A 25,586-nucleotide genomic window follows, 5' to 3' on the forward strand; every position below is an offset into this window, starting at 1 on the left:
CTAATTGTTGGTGATGTTTTTATGTGGCTCTAATGAAGCTTTTTTGGTATGAAAAGTAATACTAGTTTAATGTCCACAATCAGGGGATTGCATTTTGTATATATGAAAAAATGTGACCAAAATAAGGCATGCCTATGTCCCTACATACTCTTTATTCAAATGTTGCCTAAATTTAATAAGATTGGGATTATTATCTTGTGTTGTCCATTTTACTTGTCATGGCATCAGGAATTCTACAACTACACTTTATTAGATTGTCTATAGGAACTAAGATTTTCATTAAATGTATCCATTCAAGATGGTTCATTTCTCAATCAAGTGAAGCCAAACATATGAATAATGAATGATTTTATGTTGCCAAAGAAATTTATTATGTACTTACAGATCATACTATCAAAAGATGAATTTATTGATTCATGATGTAATCTATGGTCTGAATTCCGAGAAGAAAGTTGTAAAATGTGGAAAAGAATTGACTTGTTTTGCAGTTGAACATTTTGTACTTCAAAGGCAATCCAAAAGATAGAGTCCTAATTAGACTTGGACCTGAACTAGTCATGGAAGTACTTTAGGAGTGTGTTAGCACTTTTAATGAAGTTCATTTTCTTAGTTGCTTCGATTATGCACTCTAGAAGAAATGTCTAATATAAAAGAGTTGTGATAGGTGAAGACCAACTTCACATGCTACATCCTAATCACTTTATTGAAAAATAATCAGGCCAAAGAGAAATTCTACATATTAAAAATAATTCTCTTCATTGTAGCTATGAACTCATAGTATTTGCATTCTTGATGGATAACATTGTTATAGTATTTCATTAGCTCCTTCAATGCCAATAGTGTGATAGTGAATAAAATTGGCCAAGTGCATCTATCAAAGATGCCTTTTTAAATAGGCAGACAATGTAGCCAACAAAATAGATTTCATCAATAATGTATGTGTGTTCTCAATAGTAGGAATTCATTCTATTCTTCAATGTCAATGGTGTGATGGTGACCAAAATTAACTAGGCACATCCAAGATGCCTTATTTATAGGTCAAATTGATAGATAATATAGCCAAAAAAATATATATCATCATAATGTATGTATAATCTACATGTAGAAATGAATCTCTACGCCATACAAAGTACATCTTCCTAGGTGAATAGACTACACCGTGGCATGAATTGGTTGTAACAAAAACTTTGTAGCAGGTTGAGATGACCAACTTGTCAATCTAAATCATACTAATAGAAAGTGTGTGGACAAAGGGTCCTTGGATCATCCAATAGGTCTATGCATAACTTTCTCTATTGATAGAAAATAAAATAATTTTCAATTTATGGTGCATGTTTATATTTTTTCATCTGGTAAAGCTATAGGATGAATATGAAAGACATTTATATCAATGATTTAATGGATGTGAAGTGGTCCATTTAAAAGTGTTTTAATGAATTGGCTAGGAGTTGAACCAAGGGTCTTTTTTTTTTTGCTCGGATGCTCACCACTAAGCTACCAAACCTCTTGGTGACCATTCCATCCATATGTATTGAAGGCTTTTAGTATTTCCTAGCTTTGGTTGACCTAGGCTATGATAGCATATTAAAATTTTCCTTTACCAACTAGTAGGTAACCTTAGGGCCTTTCATTTACTACTGGTGTCCTCTATAACTGTGGCGAGTCCTTTTGGTGACTAGGCCATCTTTGTTTTAGGTGTGGCTTTTTTCCAACATCCTAAACATCAAGCCCACTCAATCCTAGTCCTAAAATGACATGTAGCCATTTTTATAGATCATCAATCAATTTAGGTAAATCAAATCAATTTTTCAAAATAGAAGTCACAAAAAAAAAAGTTAACACCACCAAAATGCAGACTAACACTCAAAACCTAAATTGTAAAATTGATAATTCGACTAACCTTTAAAAAATTGGAGACAGAATCATATTGAAAAAGAAAAATCTTAATTCCAAGTTGCCCTACCATCAAAAATTTGAGAATAAAATCCAATAAATGATAATCCAATAAATATTCAAGAACTTGTAACATAAGTCTTGGGTACACCTCTATTTCTAGTTTCATTTATATTTAACCAACATGTATGATTTAATGTTTGCTATCTTAAACCCTTTTTTTTCCTTTTGTAAGGAAGACAAAAACACCTAGCACAAAGGATCAAGATAGAAGCTATGTTGAAGTTTTGGCAATTTTACTTCACATATTCATCTGGTCTAGATAAAGGGTCAAGATAGTCCAATGTTTACCTAGAATATGCCATACACCTGGATAGAGAAACTAATTATTTTTAATCAAGGTCGTGATTTTATTGAGGCTCATAACAAAAGCATTCACATGTCAGTAGTAAGATGCAAGTATCAGCATGCACTCTACCTCCAAAGAAATCTTTTACTGGGTACCTATCTTCTCAACCAAAAATCATCTGCTGCTACCATTAAAGCCTTCCACACAACCCAATTGATCAATCACAAGTCCCCTCAAATGCCCTTCCCTTATGAAATCACCAAAGTTTAGCCAAAATCACCAAATGTTGTTCTTTCTATTGCCTCTATAGCTACTCATTCTCTTTCCTCTGTAGCTGCCCTTTCCCTTGCCTCTGTAGCTATTTTCTCCATAGCTACTCGTTATGCTCTTTCTCATGCTTTAGCAACTACCCTCTTATGAGCCTCTCTAGTTTACCTCTCAACTACAACTCTTTGTGCCTTTTCACATGTGTCAATAGCTACTCTCTCACGAGTCTCCTTTGTTGCCTTCTCCATAGCTATTTTGTTTCTCTCTCTCTCCCCTTTTCTATTATGATCCTTTCTCTTTCTCATTCCTCTTTTTCTCTCTCCTCTCTCTCAATGAACCTCCCAAGATGCCCTTTCCACCCTTTCCCTTTCTTCATGCTCAACAACCTCTTCTACTACTCTTTCTTCTCTCTCTTGCTTTTCACTTTGTCTGGCCTTGACCATATCTTCTTGGTTTTCCTTCCCTCTCACTTTCCTGGCAACTTTTAGTTTTTCTTCAGCCTTGTCCATGCAATCCTTTATTGTAGCTACTGCTGAATTTCTACCAATGTCTTCTTCATATGATGATTTTTCCTCTCTTTGTTGAGCATAACCTTGAGACCTGCCCATTGCAAACTCTTCAAGTTCATCGATTGAAGATATGACATATGGTTTTCTAGAACCAAATTCTTCTCTATATGATTTTGAGGGCCCCTACTTGATCTCTAGAGGAGGAGGTAGCCTTGATGGTGGTGGGGCTGATGTAGGTTGTATAAAAAGTTGAATGTCATCTACAATAATCCATTTATCATAGACAATCTCTAACCTGTCATTAGGCTTTTTGGGAAAAGATGCCTCCTTTGATATCAAGTTACTAGAAAATATAGAGTCTTCATGCAAAGAATAGTTATTTGTATTTGAAGAAGATTTTATGGAAGCATCGACAATGCCACTTGGTATATCAAATCTACTAAAGGGTCACTTGAATATATCTTGGCATGATTTTTCTCTAGGTTATCTGATAAGACTTTCTTTAGAGATTTTCTTTCCATAGCATCTCTACTATCCCGAGTTTTAGGACTTGAGAATTGATTTTTCTTCAATGGGTTTTGGTCTTTACCAAAATTATGATAGGAGATGAGGCTGGGGGAATAGCTTGAGAAAAGCCATCAAAGATATCATCAATTTCAATAGTTCCATTGCTGGAACTTTTTCTCTCATTCATACTAGCAAACTTGGTCAGCATGCCAAATTCTTCAAGAGGGTCCTAAAATGTAGCTAATGATGCATTTGAGGAAAAAGAATCTTCTTCTAAAAATACAACAAAAGGATCAGTTGTAGGCTTCAAGGAAGAATCATTGGGCTGTTGGAGCTTAGTCTTGGATGTGGCCCTACAACAAAATGCAAGATTATTTTCCTAAAATGACTTATTCCATCAAAACATACTATGTGTCTCCTATATAGACATAAAACTAGTAGGTGTTAAATCCATGATTAGACATTTAAATAATATATATAAATGAATAAAGGAAGATCTATGTGAAAATAATTGAGGTGTTTGATTAGAGAGCCATGTAGTAAAATTTTGAAACTGAATATGTATTTGTAAAATTCACGTAATATTTGTAGATGATCAAAAACACAAATCCACTAAAGCTTTTAGTTCAAAGATTTCTGGGAGTTTGAGATTGGTGCTTGTAGTCACCGTGAAGATGAAAGATTAATTTTTTTCTTAAGAGAATAGTGATCACTATAGTATGATTTTATTGTAGCAGGAGATTGTGGAAAGCTTAGCATTTGCGACATGATTATTCATAATAAAGGTAATACCATGGATGTAGCGTAGCTAGAATATTCTTGGGTTTGGTTTGAAAGGAAGTTTAGTTTGGAGTCATAGTTCATGGGTTCAAGAAAGGTTGATCCACACAAAAAGGCAATCAAAATTGAATATCATTGTTAAAGATTTTGATGAAATATATGGAGAGGCAAAATAGAAAAGAGGTCTCATGCCATTCAAAGCTCAAAAAAATTGAAGTATTTGATGAACATGAATTCGAAGTTGTCGAAGAATACGAATGCAAATATTAAAAGAATGACTTTGCTATAAAAATTAGGTTATTTAGTTAGACATTGCAACAAAGAACAAAGGTGTTATATTTTAAACACCCACAAGTGTATAAAGATAAATCACAAGTTCTAGAAATTTGTTGTGTTTGTTTGAAGAGTCTACTCTCATGAAGCTATATATAAATTGAATTAGAATGTCCAATTTTTTCTTGGAAAGTTCTTAATAGTATGAAGGCTATAGAAAATATTTGGAGTTTGTATGAGTATGTATCTAGGTTAAGGATCATGGAAGGTTTGTGTAGGAGAGTACATTTCAAGTCTATAGATCAAAAGATGAGGAGAATAGTTGTTTGGAATTGTGAAAAATAAGTGAAATCATCAATTGATAAGGAAGGAATATGGTTGAATACCAAAAAATTATTTATGTAAGCATGTTTGAAGCTAGAAGAACACATTGGAATACCAAAATATATGTAGTGTGATTCTATGGAAGGTCTTGATAAAATAAGAGAATCACACATGAACGAACAATGTAATAGTAACCAAAAGGTGAGAGCTTTTGGGTACAACATCTTAATGGCAATGTGGGTGTAAATTTTCCCAATTAAACTCTAGTGGTGATAGTACTTTAAAAAGTACTAGAAACCCAAAACAAAAGTGACAAACAAAAGCAGCTGACAAAATATGAACCACAACAAATTTTAAATGGAAGCTGGTACATTGTTCAAATTCCCATCATAATAGTTTCATAAACACCATACAAAAAAAGAAAGGCTTAACACCTAAATAATTAACAACAATACATTATGTTTCACATTACCATTCCAAATACACATATCAAAATATTTTTTCAAGGTCCCATGACATTGTAGAAAGAAACTAACGATAACACATATTTTCAAGGTAGCATGCCATTACAACAAAGGTTTCCTATTGGTAGGAAGTAAAATTATTTATAGAACTACTCAAAATTAAGCCAAGCCTATAGAAAGTTAATATTAATAGAACTATTTATAATTTGGGCCAAGGCCTATGCTTGAGAAAGTGCTACAACTTTCCTTTGAAGCTTATCTTTCTTAGCACCAACAATCTTCCTGATTGCCTTTCCATCTTTAATGAAGATGAAAGTTGGCATTGCCTGCACTTCCCACTCTGCAGTCACATCCTGCATAACCACAAATTGTGATATATTTCATTAACCTTCCAATCCATATGTTTTCTCTGATGCCAATTAGTAATCAGAGCAAACATATGGATTGGAAAAAGGGTATGATAGAGAAATTTGACCAACAAACTCGAACACTCAAAAAAATAAATTAAAATCAACAAATATTGACAGAATGAAATCTTAAATCCCTATTAAGCTCAAATAGAAAATCAAAGCTAGCAATAAGAGGAAGGTAAAGTATTAGTGTATTTGGCTTGTCTAAACTTTGTGTCAAACTTCCAACCAATACACACTTATACCCACTTGACTGAAATATATGCCCTAAAATTTATGTTTTCTAATATTGATAATATTGCAAGTCCAACACTGTTGAGGACAAAAAAATAGAGGAAACATACCGATTAAATCTATGAAATGCACAAGTAGGATTAAAAATGGGCTTGTTTGAGTATTTACTTTAATAAAATCTAAATTGTGCTACTTATAGCGATCGATCATGACCCCAATATTACCTATGAAGCTGCAATATCACCCATGAAGCCTCAATATCACCCTCAAATTTCCATGCCTATGCAAGAATGAAAAGATAACATAAAAGTATCATGATATAACTATAAGCCTGTGCAAATATATCAATTTTAACATATGTTTTGACCAATTTACTTTTAGCATATTAAGGTTATGACATGAGTTGGTCAAAATTTCAATTAACTTAGGGAAAACAAAGGACATTTTTGACCAATACAGGGATGGAAACCAAAAAAAAAAGAAATCATACCTTTGGTTGAAAGTTTTGGTAGAAAAATGAGTCCAAATGTACTAGTGAGCATAGGGCATGGTTGAATGCATGGATATGGAGATGAGGAAGAGAATTGAGGTTTTGGAGTCTAGTAGGGGTATAAAATGATGAAATTGACCACTAATAGGCCTATAGAGTGGGTATGAGGGCCTAGGGTTTATTTTTTTGGAAGGAAGAGTAAGATGTTGTTACAAAACAAAACAAAACATTAGCATTCTCCTAAGAAGATTTTTAAAATCCTCCATTAGCCTCTACATCATGATCTCCAACACATATAAACTCCTCTAGGTCATTTGGTCATTTCCAAACCAACTTTTGCACTTGGTTGTGCATTCTTGACAACGTTTGTAAGAAATTGCAAAAATTGCACTTTGCAACTTTTTAACAAATTTTTGCACTATTATGCAATTTGAATCCCTAAAGATGACCAAAAATGATCAAATCCAACCTTGAGTCTACCTTTGAACAAATGTTGGCTATGTTTGACCAACCTAGAACAATCTAGACAAACAAACACTATGTGATTTTTCGGTCTCCAAATGAGTTCACCAACCTATCAATGCTCTTATCATGCTTTGTATAGTGCAGTTGGATGGTTAGTCACCCTTTAGGACTCTTGTTCAATGCTTTGCAACTTTCTTGCCAAAAGTTGCTCAAGAAACTTTTGAAAATTGCAAAGTTGCACCATGCAACCTTTCACCGATTTGGTCAAATCACCTTCCTATCATCTCAAACTTAAACACAAACCTTACCTAGCTATGATTAAAACCTCACCCAAACTCTTTATAGACCATATTGACCTTATCATGACATCATCATGTTTTGTGCTAATCAAAGGGCTAGTTTATGCCTAAAAAGGAGTGACATAGTGTAACAGCAAGGACATGATCCAAAACAACCCTATCCAAGATTTTCATATGTTGTCAAGAAGAAAAATGGGTATCCAAATATATAATTTATTTTCCTAATGTTTTGGGAAATTTGGGAGAAAAATGCAAGAGGACAACCATTTAAATCTATATAAGTTGAAGATAATTGAATGCTTTTTAAAGGATATCATCATACCCACAAAAAAGAGTTCAAGAGAAAAATTTATAACCAATTTATAACAATAATGTACAATATTTACATGTCTTATCAGTTTTATATACAAAATTTGGCATCTAAATATGCACATGTGACATCTCTTATCAAAATTTTATACAAAATATAGCATATAAATATGCACATGTTACATGTCTTTTCTTTTTTATATACAAAATTTGGCATCTAAATATGCATAGGTGACATATCTTATCGTAATTTTATACAAAATATGGCATATAAATATGCATATGTTACATGTCTTATCAGTTTTATATACAAAATTTGGCATCTAAATATGTATATGTGACATCTTATATTGGATTTTTACACAAAATATGGCATATAAATATGCACATGTTACATGTCTTCTCTTTTTTATATACAAAATTTGGCATCTACATATGCACATCGCTACAAAGTTGTAACATTTTGCATAACATATATACAAATTTTCAAAATTATTCTACCATATGTAGAATGATTTGGCTATATAGCACACATTCAATCAAGGAAACCTTCTAGATCAGCTATAACCCGTATTGTATCAAGTATTGTCTCATGATGAGATTCACGTACTTTTCACAACTTCTAGTTAAGAGGCCTACCATGATATGGTATCAATTGAATATTTGTTGAAACAATAAGGTTAGAGTAATGAAGAATATGTTTGTGTCTCAAAATCCTCAAATAACCACATAGTAGAATTCTTGATAGGTACCTACATTTAATTGTAAAGATAATTTAAAGAAAAAATTGATACATTATACATGAAAAATTGACTTAAAGAGATCTTCATGGTAGGGGGAAAAATATACTACCTTCTAAGCCATGTGCCTATCACAAGGACATATCCTATTGGGTACTCAACATCCTTACCATCAATGACTGTAGCTATCAATTTCTTTTCGGGCTCATTACATTGAAATAGAAAGTAATTTGTTCCTTCATCATTATTGTAATATGCAATAAATACATATACATGACCTACATTAAATAGAAGGATAAGTTAATCATAAAACTAAAAGTAATCTATTTTAACCAAGTATCAAATCAATAACTTAGTACCTGGTTCAACTAGGTTAGATACATGCTCAAAATCTATTGATGCTTCAACCTAGTTGATTTCTAGTGTTGTAGTTAGTTGATATGAATCAATTGGATGTAAAGGTATACAATACTATTGGTCAACCCACTCTTTTAATTCACATTCATTCACATAAATAATGCATACATGAAGAGCATAAGCATGCAAGCTTTCAAGTATGAATAGCTAGTAACAATGCATTTGAACTTTGAAATGAATGCATCTCACTTGATCCTATAAGTGTACAAAAATCTTGCAAATTTTCAATGTTAGGTTCATGTATGAACCAAAAATATTTTGAAACCATAGACTTACATGTATTACCTAGTCCCATTATAGAATTCCACCATTGAAAAATTGTTTCAACATTTTCTAATATTGCACCACCTTCGTACTTTATTTCCTCTCTACTAAGAGATATTTTCACACATGATCCAGCACCATCATACTCTGCCTTTCCATGCCCCACCTCAATAAAATTCCAAGAATGTTCCACTCCACTTGTCACATGCATGCTACTTAACCAATAGAACATCCTTGCATTCTTGAATTGTGTAGTACAATTGTCTGACCATATAATGTGTTGATTGTATATTTCATCTCTTTCCCTAAAATTTTTATAGAAAACTTCAAAACATCCTTGCACAAACTCTAATGAATGATTTTGATCACCACTAATATAGAAGTGATACACTCTTAATACTTTTATGTCATCCTCTATGCTATCATGTGCATGAATAAATGCTACGTGTACAAAAATTGACACTTGTATAGAGTTGTAATACATTTTTTGTACTTCATTTTGAGATTTTTGTGTATAGTTTTCAGCAAAGTAAAAAACTAACACAAATGTACCCAAGGGAAAAGTATCCTTAAACAACCTGAGTTGCTCATCTAACCATCTATCTCTATGTGTATGACCTATGTAGTCATAAACTATTTTCTCTTGAAACAATTTCATAAAATTAGCTACACATACACCACTTTTCACTAATTTGCACCTCTTTAATTTTTTTCCATCTTTAACACCATATACAACTAATTTGTACTTTCTAAGAGAAAATAGTGTCTTACCAATTTTATGTGTGCTCTCTAGATGTAGGAATCTATGCAACTTTTGCAATGCAAACCACCACATTGAGGTAAAAAACCTTTCAAACAAATGGTCTTATAATAAATGCACCCATCATCTCATTTACATAATACACTTGCAATAAATTCTCTTGGTGATTTAGGAGGTAATTATAGACCGCATTCCTGCAATATTTTGTGAGTATGCAAAGTACAACATATATAACAATAAACATCATAATGCATAGAAAACTCAATATGAACCTTACAACATGTAGTGTGTGTATGATTTTGTTGGAAATACAATAGGGAATGTAAAATCTAAGAGGGGGAATGTGAATCAATCCTTCAAAACTTTAACCATAAATTCATTCACCACACATCCATCTCATAATTTTCTTGTAAACTAAAATAGCTAGCTAAAGATATTCATCCATAGTATGAAAGAAAATAAAATTTAACACATATAAGACACAAGATATTTTATTACCTATAAATCCTTGAATGAGAAGGTAAAACTAGGGTGGGGATGACACCCACAAATTTCCACTACTGAAGTAATAAAGTGTATCCAATGAATTCTACAATGTTTGATCATAAACTATGATCTACCCTATGAAAGGTTGGCCCTATTAAAGGCTTACAAAATTGTTAGATCTTACCTTGTTAAAGGATTTCAACACCTTGTTAGAAGTGTGTTGATCTCAGATTAGTTTTGACAAGTGAGTGTCAACACACTCAAGCTATTTACTTAGTTCATGCCAAACTAGTAGTACATACAAAACACAACATGTAAATATTAGGCCATGTTGAGTCATAGTGAGTGTCAAGCCCCTCATGTGCCAAGAAGATAGACCATGCCAAGTGATTCAAGAGCTAATTAGATAGTGGATGCTAAGAAATATAGGTGCCAAGTCACAACAAAATGATTAGTGCATACTGAGCATCAAAGACTTCAGATGCCAAGTGACACATTTTTGACATATTTGTTTGTAATGACACAAACAACTATGTAAACCATTTTTTAGCTAACTTAAAGGTAAATTACATTATTTTTGAGATAAGAATGAATCTCTATTTGGATTCCCTATGTAATTACATGCAGCCAATTAGAAAGTGGGAAGGATTAAGCAAAAAAATAGATGAATCTTAGTTGTAGATTCATACCTAACCCTAAGCCACCAAATTATTCTTAAAGAGGACAAAAATCTAGACTATCTATTGAGTGTGTAAGGAATTGAAGGAGTGAAGAGGATAGTTTTCATGAGAAAATATAGCATTCATGGTGACTTAGAAGTTATAGAGAGAGAGTGAATTATAGAATTAGTTAGAGTAGAAAAGAAGATAGAGAAAATGATACAATATTGAGACATCTAATCAAGAAAGATCAAGAAGACATTGTTTAGAGGTGATCTTTTATTAGGAAAGAAGGTGCCAAATGTAGGATCTATGTTGAGACATTCTAACAAGTGATTTTAGTCAAATCTCTTAACAGGCTGTATGAAAATCCTTTAATAGGGTGGTTACTTAGTTCTAAGTTAAAGTCCTCTAACTAGAAACACTTCCAATAGGGTTTTGAAATCCTCTAACAAGGTGAGACCTGATAGCCTTTGTAAGCTTTTAATAGGGCGAACCTTTCATAGGGTGGATCAAGTTTCATGGTTAAGATATTGTAACCTTCATTGCATACACTTTATTGATGTAGTACTAAAGATTTGTGGGTGTCATACCCACTATAGTTTTACCTTCTCACTTGGAAGGTTTATGGATAATCATATTTGGTGTTATGTGTGTGAATGCTTACATGTTTACATGATTTAGATGTATATGTTTTATATGTTATTTCAGTTTACTCATTAGCTGCATGAGATAGATATGTGGTGAAAGTTTTATGGGTCCAAGTTTAAACTACTAATTCACCCCCTACCCAGAAGTTTACCTTTCCTATTGTAATTCCAACAATTAGTATCAAAGATTTGTTCTCTAAAAGAGAAGCTTTAAAACTTTGAGGAAAGATTTTGAAATGGAAGTCTACAAGTTGGGAAAGACCATTGAGAACTAGGAGATTGAAATACATCTTATACTACATCAACTAAATCAAGCAAGAGATGACCTAAAGAATTCCTTGAAGAGAAGGAAAGAAATTGCTATTGTGGAGAATGACACACAATACAAAGAGATAGAAACTACTAAGCTATTTGCATATGGAAACTCCAATGAATTTGATGTAGTAGTTGTAGATCTAATGGAAAATAATAGAGTCCAAGTTGAGGAAATCAAAAATCTCAAATTAGAGCAAGAATCACAAGCCATACTACTATGTGAAGTGGTTGAACAAAAGAAGAAAACCATGAAAGACAAAGCCAGAATTGAAGAAGACAAAAGAGTTATGGTCAACAAACTGGAAGAGAAGTCAATAGAGCTAGCCAAAATTTCCAAAATGCAATTGGATACTCTAAGTCAAATGATCAATGCCAACTATGAGTTAACTGTCAAGGACATTGAGATAACCACATTAAAGTTGTAGAATGAACAATTGCAAAGTGACCTAAAGAGAGAAAAAGAATTTTTTGAAAGTTTCAACAAACCAAATGAAGCCATCCAATACTTTGAGAAATTATTGAGATCCCCTAGATCCAATAATGATACATCTAGACTAGGATATACAAGCACTAAAGAAGGAGAATCATTATAAAATGTAGAAGAAAGGATCAACAAAGATAAGAACTCTAAACCTACTTGTCATAATTGTTGTAAGAAAGGATATACTACTACATGAGTAAGACTAGAAACTAGAATGTGATGTCGAAGAACATGGTTCACTACCATAAGTGCAACAAACAAGGTCATCAGGCACATGAATGCAAAACTAGGACCATGCATACATGAAGATTTAACGGGTATTGCTACAACTATCAGAAGTATGGACATAGAGCTTTTGAATGCAGATTCAAACCCATGTGGTCATCAAACAACCAAATAATTGTAAGGAACAATGGCAACTCTTATAACTCGGATAATAATACAAGATATAGCTATCATTATTGTCAAGAATATGGATATGTTCCTAAGAATTGTATTAGGACACACTTAAGAAGTAATTAGCAAAGGTGGTTGACTCAAACCACATGTTTTAGCTATTTGAAGATTGATCACATCAGTAGATATTATCTAACTAGGTCAAAGGCACCAAGTTGTGAATTTGATAAAAGCAAAGGCAAGGTAGATGTTAAACACATCAAAGATGAGATGAACAAGACATGGAAGAGAAAGGATTCTTACAACACATCAAATGGAGAAGGGATCGCTTCACCCAATGGGTCAGGTGATCACACCTCATTGAACTAGGAAATCAAGAGGAATGTGGGACTGATATTTAAAGGCTATATCATACATCAGTTCCAAAGGAGATAATATTGAAAAGATTACATTAGCATGAATAAAGATCCAATATGTTATTAGGAATTCAAGATAAATTTTTAAGTTTTTTTTATGTTGTTGCCGAGCATGAAATATTTCATATGTGTGTCGAGTGGAATTCTAGAAGATGTTGAGCTAGGAATCTGCCTAGTTGATGTCAAGCTCATAGTGGTTATAATGGAAATGTCAATGGATGCCAAGTGATCTTGAAATTGGTTGATGCTGACCTTATAGCTATGCAAGCACTTAGAATTTATTGCAAGGTTTTCAAAGGGTATTTGATCAATTTTAGCTCATTTTTCATCATTTCAAATTTGAGAAAGAGTGAGCAAAGTAGAAGGTGGTTTGGAAATTTGTTCAAAACTTTTGCAAAAGATTCTAGTAGTGATCTCATGTTAATTCATCAGATTTCAGATGAAGTCAAGCAGCCCATTTTTAAAGCTATTTTTGACATTGCTTACAAGCAAGACCCTTTTAGCACATTGTTGATAATTTCATCAAATGTAATAATGGTGCAAGATGTGAGAAAATGTTACAATTGTAAGATAGGAAGCATTGGGGATATGGAAAATGGGGAAGCATACAACAAACTTTTTGAAAATGGTGTTTTGAAAGAAAAGTTCAAAATTGTTGAGAGAAATAACACAAGCCCTAGATTTTCCAAATGTATTTAAGATAGAATGGATTAGAATAGTGCTTTTTTGAGTCCATGATGGTTCCTTATGGATGGAGAGTGGACCTATTAAATTACTAACAGAATAATCCATAGGGTTACTAGCTACCTAACCCTAGATCAACCTAAGACACTAAGAAGTGATTCAAAGGAAGTGATTGAGAAGAATACTAGAGCTATCTGGAATAAAAGAGGCATGACAATAGACACAATCACTAATCCTCTAATAAACTTTACTATAAGGGTTATATCACACAAGTTCTATCAATCTAGTAGATTGAATAGTTTACCTTGTATAGCTATGGATGTTGGATACAAGATTGTCAAGAAAGATCATACATATGATCTAATAGAGTTATAATTACAACAACTGATGGAGAACCATGGAGCAATCAGGTTAACTAAGAATGCAAAATGAAAATTTGGCTCTATGTTGATTTGTATATTTTTTTATGTACAAAACACATTCCCCTTATTTGGTACTATGGGATGGAAGACCAATAGATCAGTTGCAATATAGATAGGTGAGTATATTGAGTAGCTAGGAGAGAATTTTGAATCCTTAATAACTAGTTACTTTGAAGATTTCAAAAAGCCAATGAAGGAGAGACTAAGAGTACAAGTATCTTTAGTTGAAAAACATTATAATGATGTATCTTTTATTGTGGATGCTGATTATACATTTGCACAAGCTACCACACTAAGGGTAAGATGGTTGAGACCCTTAGGCTATGAGATAAATGTGGATGAAGCCTTTGTAGCTATAATAACTCTACTTGTAGAAGAGGTAGACAAAACTATAGAAGTTTTTGAAAACTATGAGATTGTTAAGTCCAAGATTACCATGGAATTAAAGACTTCCTCTACCATGAAGAAAAAGGAAAAGATAGTGAAGAAACTAAAAGCCATATTTGGAGAGGGTGTTGATGAGGAAGAGGAAGAAGAAGAAGAGGAAGAAGAGGAAGAAGAAACTCAAACATAAGCACCTCTAACTTTGACACAAGGTATGGGAGAAGATAAAGCAAAAGAAGAAACTAAAGGTGATGAGGGAGAAAAAGCTAAGGAAGCACCTACCCCTACTGAGCCAAAGAAGAGGAAGGCCAAGGCATAACCTATGGCAAGGACTAAGAAAATTGTCAAACCAAGTTAGCCAAAGCCCACTGCACCTATGAAAAGAGCCAATACATGTGCTACTACACAAAATTCTAAGGAGGAGACAAAAAAAATAGAACAAGTAAGACAAAGAAAAAGAGACCTAGAAGGAAGTATGTTGCACAACCAGATTCTAAAGAGAAGAAAATAGAGTCAGATGACAACAACCAATTTAAGGTGGTGAGTCACAACCCTCTTTTAGATCTTGAAAATTTATGTAAAAATGTTAGGAATATGCAAATCTATCAAAATTCAGTCACGTTGATTTTGATAAATTGGGTAAAGAAGAGAAAAACCAAGTGGAAGAAGCCCTATATGCCATGATGAAAAAATTCAAGACAGTAGCACTAGAATTTTCCAACTTCATACCTAAGAGTCTATATGACATAGTTGAGCAAAAATGGCATTATTTTCTAAATCTAGAAAGAAAAATTAGGGAGACCACACTAGCCCAAGTGATACCTAAATTAGCAAAGGCACAAATTGCTAAGGTTGTAAAGAAGTATGCAGTTTGGTTCACATCTAAATATAGAGCCTTTAGAATTTTACAAAATAATATTGAGGATGTTGTCAAGAAGTTAGCATAGATATGGAAACTCATTTATGGGTTAACCATAGTAAAGAAAGGAGACTTGAACCTTCTAAGGTCAAAGATGATGATGAGGAAGATAATGAAAAAGATAATATTGTTAGAGGAGGAACACAAATGAAAGAAGATGACAAGGCAATAGCTAAGCCTGAGCAACACAAAGAATAGAGTGTGCATGACACACAATTCCCGAGTGTGAGTCCTCCACATGAAACAACTAAAAGAGTAATTGTTAAGGATGTTTCTAATCTATTAGCTTAGAAAATCAATCCTCTCATTGAAGAAGATTTAAAGAAGATATTAAATCAGTCTACACTATAGGCCAAACTTTGTGGCAATCCTATTTTGGTAAGTGTAGATGAACTACAAAAGTTAGTGACTAATGTTGCAAGGGAAAAGGTGAATCCAAAAGAAACACCTTCTATCATCCCTTTAGTCACCAATGTACAACCTTTGGTCCAAATTCCAAAACCTACATCTACCAAGGTTGATACAATTGCCAAGATTGATACTATAAAGAAGAAGATAGCAAAAGAATAAGTCACCACTGCAAGACAATAGGAAATAGGTCAAATAGACTTATCTGTACATACAACACAAGGGAAAAGTGCAAGTCAAGTCATAGTGGTAGAATAGGGCAAGCCTAAAGAGAGTGAGCTGACACATAAGGTAAAGGAAAAAGTTTCCATTGAAGCTCTAGTAGTTTTACTAGCATTTGACACTCCTTCCACACAAACTCTTCAAAAGCTGAGCACAGAAGCTATTCCATTGCAAATCTTAGTGCCAAGCCCAAGTTCATCAAAGATTGAAAAGGTAATTCACTATGGAGATATAAACCTTGATGAAGAAAATTTTATACCCAAATATGACTATGACACTATGAAATTAGAACTAATAGGCATATTATAGTAGGCCCTAGAAGGAAAAAGCATCAAGAAATGCTTAAGAGAGAAGATAGGCATAAGCAAGCACTTCAAGACATTAAGAAAATCCTTCTAGATACATTTAGTCTATCAACTCTTGAAGAGACCAAGACACTAATGGAAAAATTGAGAGATATAGTGGGAAAGGTTAGTAATGAAGACCTTGATACTAATGTCAAATTATTAGAATGGTTAGAAAAAAAGTTCCAAAACAAGGTGAATGTGAAAATATCTAGTAAGATATCAATAACACAAGTTGCATTGGCAACTAAGGTTGAGGATGTGAAGAAGGTGCTTGAAAACATATTCTCATTATACATCAAATTGTGCAATCCATCACTCTTCACCCAAGAGAGTAGAAGTCACATCCTAAGTTTGGAGAGCCAAATTTTAGCATCAGGTGCAAGACTACCAACAAATCTAGTTCAAAATGAGAAGCCTTTTAGGACATTGCTTCAAACATAGAGTCAATTAGTTGTATTGACAATAGATGAGGCTTAACATAAGAGCAAAACTGACTAGCATACAAACAACCCTCACCCCACATATAGAAATATTGCACAAAGAGCTAGGCTATGCTGAAACTCTACTGAAGAAAGACCCCAATCTTTCTACTTTAGATGGTCTAGTCCACCTTGCTATCGAGCTTCCCATCCAAGTCAAGTCATTAGATGTTGCATGTGATAATTGGGATGTAGCCCTCAAGATAATATTGGATGTCCATAAATCTTTTTTGACAAACACACAATAAGTGTATAGTGCATTTGACATAAGTGTCAAAAAGGGGGAGAACGAGAAAAGGGGAGAATAAGAACCAAAGGGGGAGATACATCATTAGGGGAGATATTAGCCAAGGAAGAGCAAGTATACAAGAAGTATCAAATGAAAGAGTATTAGTAACATAGTGCATTGAAGTCAAAGTGTATCAGTAGAGACACATTTACTCAAAAGGAGCACATAATTTTGGTTATAGAATAGAGATATCAACTCAGGGGGAGTTATGAAATTTTGAGGTATACAAACTATTGTAAAATTTTGAAATTTTGAAGTTTTGTATATAAGTTGAGTCATGGGTATGTTATGCTCAAGAGATTAAGGATATTAAGGTATATTCAATTATTTTTGACACTCATGTCAAAGGGGGAGATTGTTGATCTCATATTGGTTTTGACAAGTCATGAGCATCAATAAACTTAAATTATTTACTTAGTTCATGCTAAACTAGTAGTACGTACTAAACACAACATGTAAATATTAGACCATGTTGAGTCATAGTGAGTGTTGAGCCATTCATGTTCTAAGTGATTTAGGAGTCAAGTGAATAGCGGATGTCAAGCAATACATGTGCCAAGTCACAATAGAAAGATTAGTGCATGCTGAGCATCACAGACTTCAGATGTTGAGTGACACATTTTTGACATTTTTTTGTAATGGCACAAACATCTATGTAAATCATTTTTTGAGCTGACTTAAATGTAAATTATAATATCTTGGAGATAAGAACATATCTCTAGTTGGATTCCCTATGCAATTACATGCAACCAATCAAAAAGTGGGAAGGATTAATTGATAAAATGGATGAATCTCAGATATAGATTAATACCTAACCCTAAGCTACCAAAGTCATCTTAAAGAGGATGAAACCATAAACTATATATTGAGTGTGTAAGGAATTAAAAGAGTGAAGAGGATAGTTTGTATGAGAAAATAGAGCATTCATGGTGACTTATAATTTATGAAGAGAAAGTGAATTGTAGAATCAGTTAGAGTAGAATAGAGGATAGAGAAAAGGATACAACATTGAGACATCTAATCAAGAAGGATCAAGAAGACATTGTTTAGAGTTTATCTATTATTAGGAAAGCAAGTGTCAACTACAAGATTCATGTTGAGACATTCTAATAGGTGATTTAGTCAAATATCTTAACAAAGGAGTCTTAATAGGATGTATGAAATCCTTTAATAGGGTGCTTACTTAGTTTTAAGTTAAAGTCCTCTAACTAGACACACTTCTAATAGGGTGTTGAAATCCTCTAACAAGGTGAGACCTAGCAGTCTTTTTAAGCCTTTAATAATGCAAAACTTTCATAGGGTAGATTATGTTTCATGGTCAAAACATTGTAACCTTCATTGGATACACTTTATTGTTATAGTAGTGAAGATTTGTGGGTGTCATGCCCACTCTAGTTTCACCTTATCACTTGGAGGGTTTTTGGGTATTCATATCTAGTGTTATGTGTATGAATGCTTACATGTTTACATTTAGATGTATATGCTTTATATGTTATTTTAGTTTACTCATTGAATGCATGAGATAGATATGTGGTGAGAGTTTTATGGGTCCAAGTTTAAACTACTGATTCACACCCCCCCTCCCCCCCCCCCAAGAATTTTACCTTTTCTATTGTAATTCAAAAAAAGTGTGTCTAATTAAAGGACTTAAATTTACAATGAAGTAAGCACCTACTTAAAGGATTTACAATAGCCTATCAAGACTACTCTGTTAAAAGATTTAACTGATTCACCTGTTAGAATGTATCAACAATGATCCTGTAGTTAGCACTCTACTACTAGATAACATATCACCTCTTTCTTGATGTGTACTTTATCCTCACTAATTAGATGTATCACTTCTATCCTCTAATTCCTTTCCTCTATTACCCTCTAACTCCTTTCCTCTGTCCTCCTCTAACTAATTCTATAATGTATCTCAATTCACAATTCCATAGCCACTATGAATACTTACATCTTTTAAGGTTTTCCCTCCTTAAGAAGACCTAGGTAACTAAGGGTTAGGTATGCATCAATGAATTTGATTCATCCATTTTGTCACTTAAAACATTTTTTCAACAAATTTTTTCCATTACAAATGACAATGTCCAAAACTTTTTACTCAAAACTTGAAGTGTTTGATACTTGGCATCCACTATCTCTTTAATTTTGTAACTCAGCCTTTGAATGACTTGACATCCACTGATCTCTCAATATCTACTATCTTCTTGGCACTTGAGTGACTCAACACTTACTAGTTACTCGACACATACTATATATCTCTCACTCAACATATAATATCTAGAAACTTATGCTTAGCATGAACTAAGAAAATGGCTTAAGTATATTGGCACTCATATGTCAAAACAAATCTTAGATTAACAATCTCCCCCTTTAACATGAGTGGAAAAAATATGTGGTCATGCATGAATATCCTTAGCTCTCAAGCATAACTTAGATAATATCCATTTAGTATGCATATAAAATTTCAAAAACTTCAAAATTTTGCACAACTTATGACTCATCAGTCACACCTCAAAATTCTATAATTCACCCTAAGTTGATTATTCTATTCTAATTATGAAACTAAATACTCCTAATTATATCAGTTGTGTTGGTTCTATTTCTATTTGGTCCCCCCTAAAACTTATCTCTCCTTTCATGCATTCTCCCCCTTTCTTCATTCTCTCTCCTTCTTCATTCTCCCCTTTTTAACACTTATGTCATGGGTTGTACATGAATTGTGTGTTTATCAATGAAAGATTTATGGACCTCCATCATTATCTCTAGTGATGCATCCCAATTGTCACATGCTACCTTTAGAGATTTAACCTTTATGTCTAACTATATCACCTAGTTTAGTAGTGTAACATGAATACTAGCTATTAAGGAAAGCATTAACAATACTAAAATGAGTAAACACTTAAGATAGGACTGATTTGTTATCACCACAAATGGAGGCAAACCAAGAATGGTAAGCTCCAAATGGTATAACACAATGATAAAATAGATTTTTCCCCAATTTAAGGTATGTGTGCTCACAAGTATAGCTCAAGTTTCAAATGGATGGATGGGGTGAGTGAAATAAGGTTGCAACAATGGAGTCATGGAGTGATTTTGCCATTATAATGGTATTTTGGTAGTGTGTGTGCTCTCAAAATATCATTATAACTTTGAAATGGAGGATGGATTGTTTTAGTGAAGGAGGGGGTTCAATTTATAGTTCAAGGGTTTGAAGAATGGAGGGCCAAGATGCAAGGATGGCAAGATGGTGAGGGAAGGCAAGGATGCACTCAAAGGGGAGCACATGGATTGTTCTTTTTTAGCACCAATAGGGAGGTGACACTTGTCACAAGGAGGATGAGTGTGAGAGGATAGGATAAGGGTTGGTCAAAGGCTTGATGAGGGTGGTTAAGTATGCAAGACTCATGAATGAAGTTGTAAGAGCCATTAAGAGGAGTGTAAGAGATATTTGAGGGCCATTTATGTTGGAGGGTGAGGGGAAGACATTTGTTGACTTTAGCTTGGGTTAGCAAGTCTTAACCCATCTTTATGATTGTGCACATAATTAGAAGAGGTTTAGGATTAGCTTAGAAGGGGGGTTAGGGGTTAAGTGATTTGGCTTTGATGGGATGGGTTAGTTAGGAGGCTAAGTGAGTTTAGTATGGGTGAATGGGTTGGATTAGGGGTTAGGATAAGGTTTAGGAAGGCTTTTAGGTTTTTATATATTTTATGAAATGATTTATTCGATAAAATGAGAATATGGAATTAAATTGAATAGTTTTAATGACTTATTCAATTTAATAGGGGAAGAGGGATTTAATTTATAAATTGATTTTGGGTGATCATTTGATTTTATCAATTGGACTATAGTTAATTAAATTAATTAATTAACTAGGGGATGATGATTAATTAATTAAATTGTAAATACTTAATCAATAATGTCCTAGGAGATGACTAAATATGATTACTTATTGATGTAATCAGATTTAGGTGTCTACACTAACTTAGTAGCAAGGGTGACAAAGCCTCCACATGTAGAAAGATGGGGATCTTTCTTCAACAATGTCTCTGCATAGGCTAGTTCCTTATGTAACACCTCCATGTAAGGGGTTAACCTAGATTGGATGTTTTTTAGTGTAGCCCTAATATTTGCATCTTGAGCATGTAAAGTTTCTAACTAACTTTGTGCCAATAATAAATTCCTAAAATAAGACTGGCCTTGACTAGAAGATTGTTGTAGAATGTTACTTATTTTCTTCAGATCTCCCTCTAGATGGTCAATATGTCTTTGCATTTCTTGTGTGAATGGGGTAACATCAAATAGCTTGGTATAAAGAGAGAAAATGTGTAACCTATTATAGTGCAATGGGACTAGATATCTATTCATCCTCTTTGGTTTGAAATTTCTTCTTAGACCATTCCAATAATTTGACATTGGTATTTAGGTCTTCATCATTAATCTTCTCTATTTTATTTTACAACTACTCAATGATTGGCTTGGCTTCATCAAGTGTAGGGAGGCTAAATGCATCAAGAAATATGTCCTTGATGTCATGAAATTCTTGTTTCTATGTGTGCTCCCTTCTAAGCAATTCTTGGTGTTTCTTCCTTGCTAGAGCATACTACAATATGCTTATTTTCTCTATTGTAATTTTTGTAAGATCATACTTTGGTAACTCAATCACCTCATATAAGTTAATGTCACCATAGTATTACACCTCATCAAACTTAGATGTGCTAGGACTTGGTTGTGAGACTTGCAATGGTATAGCTTCAATACTCGGCCTATAAAGTTCTTGGCTAGGAGTAGGAGTAGGAATGTTTAGTAAGGTAACCAATATCTGTATAGTTATTACTTCCTCTAGCTTCATAGTCAAGAACAAATCTTCAATCCTATCCTCCTCTTTCTCTTTCATTTCTACTCCACCTTGTGCTTATGATGTAGGTGTACGACTAGCTTCCTGACCTATTTGGACTAGTGTCCCTTGTTTCTTAATTATTATAATTGCTGGTACCTTGGTGCTGACATGTGAAGGCACAGTTTCCTTCCTGTGGTATACTAAAATAGAAATTTTAGTTTGCACCTCTATAGATTGAGTGAGGGAAATTGATAATGCTTGTGTTATCTCCCTTATAGATGCCAATTCTACCTTCTCAATCTCATCCACACTCACCAAAATAGGATGATTGCATAATTGTGCCTTAATGGTGGAATCAGTCAATATATTCTACATATCCTCCCCTATTAGGGGATTGTTGTTATGATTGGTGCTATTAGACACATCCTTAACCTTTACTATATCTTCTTGAGGACTAGCACTTGGCATGTGTACTTTTGGTACATTTTGGTCTTGTTGTTGCTCTTTCTCAATTATTGCCTCAGTAGTCTTCCCCATGTACTTCCATCACAATACATCATTTGTTGCTTCCACTATCTCTTCTTCTACTTTGTCATCACCTACTTAATTAGTTTCTTTCTCAATAGCCTTTTGAGTTGTCAACCCATAGATCACATTCCATATTTGTGTGCTTTATTGAACAATTTATTGAACAACAACTTCAACTTTTTTTGTAGAATTTTAAAGGCTTGATATTTTGGAGAAAATATTCCCTTATACTTGTTAATTACCTTTGTCAGTTTAAATTTATCCAAGTTTGGCATCACTCTTGCAAGTGTAGTCTCTCTAATATTTCTTTCAATTGTTAGACTATATTGCCACCTTTTCTCAACTCTATCTTGTAGGCTCTTGGGTAAAGATTTGGAAATATCAGTTGGAGTCTTCTTAAAAATTGCCATCATGGCATATATAGATTATTCTACTTTATTCTTTTCTATCTTCCCAAGTGTATCAAACTCAACATGTGTAAATCCACTTAAATCAACATAATTTTTAATATTTTCATACAAGTTGTCCAAATTAGAAGAGGAACTATGACTTACCACTTTGAATTGGTTTTTGTCATCTGACTCGGTCCTCTCTTCATCTAATTCAGCTAGGGCAATATGCTTCCTTCTTTACTTTTGCTTAGGTTCTTCTCCTTGTGTAGCTATACTAACTCTCTTCCCTTTAGGATTCTAAACCTCCTGAGTCTTCTTGTTAGTAGCTCTTGTGCTAGCCCTTGTAATAGAAACTATAGGCTTTGGTTTCACAACCCTTTTTTCTTTTGTTGTTGCTTTCTTCTTTTCTTTTCTCTTCTTTTCTTCTATGGTAATAGGTGCTTCATTGGCTTCTTCTCCCTCGAAACCTTCATCAATTTTAGCTTCTTGTCCTTGGTACTCACCTTGACCTTGTGTGAGAGCAAGTGGCACTTGGGAAAGTGTATCTTCATAATCTTCATTATCTTCTTTCTCTTCATTTCCTTATTCCCCTTCACCAAATTGTTCTTTGAGTTTCTTTAGAAGCTTATTCTTCTTCCTCATCACAAAAGTTTTCTTTAAGTCCATTTTGATCTTTGACTTTGATAAATCATAGTTTCCAAAAGGATTAGCATCCTTATCTACTTCTTATGCCACTAAAGAAGTGATGCTGGTGGCTACCTCATCAACATTAAACTCATAAGGCAATGGTCTAAGCCATCTCACCCTTGGAATAAAAACTTGAACATATATGAAATCAACATTAACTAGATAAAAAAAATCATTGAAATGATTCTCAACCAGAGACACTAAAATCCTAAGTCTTTGTTTCATTGAATTCTTAAAGTCTTCAAAATAGCTAGTCACCACAATCTCAAAATTATCTCCAAGTTGCTCTATAAATTCACCAATTTGTACTGCAACTAATATTTTAGTCTTCTAAGCTACTTTCCCAAATGAGGGAAAAGTGTTTTGCACATAGAAAAATATACAAAGAAATATTGAACCAAATTTTCATTTTGCACTTTTAGTTTTCCTTATGGCTCCCAAGTTCTCAGATAACTACTAGAGTTGTAACTCAGCTAGGTCATAAGAATAGTCTTTCTTCACTATCTTGTAACTAAAATCCATACCCATATATGGTACACTATTTAACCTACTAGATTGAAAGAACTTATGTGCAATAATTCTCACTACAAATGAAATTGGGGTATCAAAAATTGTGCTTATGGTCATCCCTCTCTTGTTCTATTGTGCCCCTATATTCTTCTCAATTGCCTCTTTTACATCACTCCTAATTGTCTTAGGTTTGTCTAGGGTTTGATACCCTATCACTTTATGGATGACCCTCTTTTCAATTTTTATAGGGCCACCCTCCAACCATACATAATTGTCATGAATTCTATTATGTACAATCTTAATCCATTCTATCTTGAACACGTTTGGAAAATCTACAGCCCAGGTTAACCCTCTTCTCTCTACAACCTTGTATTCTTCTTTCAATACTCCGTTTTCACATAATTTTCCATAAACATCTCTTATCTCCATGTCTCCAATGCTTCCAACCTTATAGGTGTAGCAACACCTTACATCTTGTATGGTCAAAACTTGTGGTGGTATCATAGATAACACACCAGATGGGTCTCCTTTGTATGCAATGTTAGGAATTGCCTAGAAATGCAGTTGTTTGATCTCATTACTTATCAATTAAATAATAAAAAATTTCTTTCCTTCCTTAATTGTAGTAGCAGAAGAGCTAGATGCCATAACAACTAACTAGGATTTGCATAAATTCAAATAGCATAGCTTAGCACATGATAAATACCTTGAATAATTTGATGACTAGTGTTGAATAGAAGTTGAATTTAGTTTGCAAACACTTGAATCCTTTTCTCCAATTAACCTTCACCTATTTGTGCTCTCTTCAATCTTGAATAATTGCAAATGAGTCAAAAATCAACCATATAGCCTTTAAAACTTCATAATTAATGCTCAGTGCTTACATAGCTATAAGCTCAGCTCTAATAGCAATTTTGACTCTCTCAAATTACATGTAATTTCTTCCACACTCAGCAACAACAACAAGCTCAGCCAATACTATCACCTTCAATAGCTCAACAACAACTAACTTTCACTTGACAACCACAATGAAACTTGTCATGCTTGGTAGTAAAATAAAAAAATTAGATTTCTTCTAAGTTCTAACTAATAATTTGTATCTTTCTTCATGCATATATGATATTTTTAGAACTAAATCTTTGGAACTGATGTATAATTTGAACTTTTGAAATATTAGTCCCATACATACCTCTTGATTGCCTAGTTAGGGATTGTGTGATTACCTGATCCATTGGATGAAGTGATCTCATCTAAAATTGATGTGCTACAATCTTTCCTTTTCTTCCATGTCTTTTTCATCTACACTTTTACTTCTTC

General features: G+C 33.5%; 1 pseudogene; it reads right to left on the reverse strand.

Moving 5' to 3' along the window:
• Nucleotides 1–2,508: 2,508 nt before the first annotated feature.
• Nucleotides 2,509–25,586, reverse strand: part of LOC149544383 (uncharacterized) — a 101,047-nt pseudogene continuing 77,969 nt past the window's right edge.

This window comes from Cupressus sempervirens, chromosome 8, assembly GCF_028749045.1.
Source record: "Cupressus sempervirens isolate cs-2001-9-10 chromosome 8, ASM2874904v1, whole genome shotgun sequence".
NCBI lineage: Eukaryota > Viridiplantae > Streptophyta > Pinopsida > Cupressales > Cupressaceae > Cupressus > Cupressus sempervirens.